The 400-nt window shown below is 43.2% G+C and overlaps 1 long non-coding RNA gene across 1 annotated transcript; it reads left to right on the top strand.

The window, feature by feature from the left end:
• On the top strand, positions 1-298 carry LOC104775180. The gene is made up of 2 exons (XR_765742.1): positions 1-90; positions 177-298. It is a non-coding gene; the product is annotated as an uncharacterized LOC104775180 (long non-coding RNA).
• Positions 299-400: the final 102 nt, after the last annotated feature.

Below are 400 nucleotides of genomic sequence, written 5' to 3'. Positions count from 1 at the left end.
CTGCCTCGACAAGAGTTCCTCGCCTCTATGTTACACTCACCTGTTGCAAACAAAGCTCGGAGGGATAGTCTCCGTGTCTATGCACATGAGGTACTTTACTGGTTTATGATCAATCTCGTTGTTATATCTAGTTTACAAGGTGTTTTCAACTGAATATCTTGCGGTGATTGTATCAGGTGAAGCCCCTCGAAGACTACTATAGGAAGCAGAGAAAACTTTTAGACTTTCATGTTGACGGTGCCACATCAGCAGAAACCTGGCAGGGCTTGTTGGCAGCTTTGCATCTGAAGCAGTTGAATTTGGCGTCTTCACATAAACTGACTCTGTGATGATTGAACAGCAGTCATATCGCTAAGGCTAGGATTAAATCCTCTGAGCCTTGCTTTACAAAATTTTGATC

This window comes from Camelina sativa, unplaced genomic scaffold, assembly GCF_000633955.1.
Source record: "Camelina sativa cultivar DH55 unplaced genomic scaffold, Cs unpScaffold09803, whole genome shotgun sequence".
In the NCBI taxonomy this organism is placed as follows: Eukaryota; Viridiplantae; Streptophyta; class Magnoliopsida; order Brassicales; family Brassicaceae; genus Camelina; species Camelina sativa.
This window is presented reverse-complemented; position numbering and strand designations above follow the sequence as displayed.